Consider the following 1,278-nt stretch of genomic DNA (forward strand, 5'->3'; position numbering starts at 1 on the left):
TGTGTGTGTGTGTGTGTGTGTGTGTGTGTGTGTGTGTGTGTGTGTGTGTGCAGGACTGTCCTCAGACTGAGACGCCTTCAGCAAACAGCATTCAGATTGCAGCAACTTTAAGAACGACCTTGAGGCGACTTTACATCAGTTTGAAAACCGGCTCACACTCTGCAGCGACGCTCAAACCAGAGACAAAAGTTTATTGGAGTGATTGAGGCGAAGTGTGAAGCCTGTAAACAACGGATGAAATATGCATGCAGGTCATGGAGCGAGCACGGAGGCAGAACGAGATGCAACAGGTCCGGTGGAAGGAGAGCGTCTGTGAAGGTGGGAAACTCGCTGTTCATCTGTAAACCTGTCAATCACTGCCTCCTGTCATTTGTGTTGTTATTTTAAAAAAGCCAGTCTGGTGTCTTCATCAGCAGCTTGTCACGACGTTTGTTGAGCGACAACCTCGTCGATTAATCACATCCAGATCGGGGGTCGATTCTCAACATGCTTTATTATCTCAATCATTAATCTGTTGTCTTTCTAACGGTCGGCCGCTGGAAATTTACGCCTTTAATTAAAAGTCATTCATTGCTCAACGAGCCACCTATGACCTTCACATCACTGCCACAATCAGGGAGAGCTATTACTGTTGCCTGATTTACACATGGGAGGAAAATCTAAATGATCCTAAAATACTCTGATGGAGAGGGACGATGGCGACGATGAAGGAAGGATACAGACGGAGAAATCAGATCTTTAAAAGCATCTATACAGTCCAATCTGCACCTTGAGGGAACAGGCTGGCGTTCTGTGAAACACTTAAATAAGAATGATCCAGTCTTGTGTCTGCTTTTCTAACCTGAAGCTACAACCAGCAGCCAGTTAGCTTGAGACAAACGCAGCCTGCCTCCGCCTGGAGCTGGCAGAGTACCGCCTAGCACCTCTATAATTAACATGCAAGTATATGTTCATAAATAACCAATTTAGGGAACATAAAACTCCTGCGTACGTGTGGTGAAAGCTTCGTGCTGTGAAGCATAATTTAGTTTCTGGGACATTTTTAGGAGAAGCAGCGCTGCTCCTATAGACCGTCATGTTAGTGTGATAGCAACACGTTTAAAGCTGTGAACTACACACATTCAAACACTGCTATGTTCATTTTCTACATGAACATTTTTGTTTTTGCAACATCCATATTTCTGAGACAAATCTGTGAAATATAAATAAAATCAGCGTCATATTAGCACTTCTATATTTGATATGTGGAAAATTATTACAGTCGTGATAATCGACCCT

The sequence above is a fragment of the Stegastes partitus genome, unplaced genomic scaffold (genome assembly GCF_000690725.1).
Source record: "Stegastes partitus isolate 25-593 unplaced genomic scaffold, Stegastes_partitus-1.0.2 Scaffold1090, whole genome shotgun sequence".
In the NCBI taxonomy this organism is placed as follows: Eukaryota; Metazoa; Chordata; class Actinopteri; family Pomacentridae; genus Stegastes; species Stegastes partitus.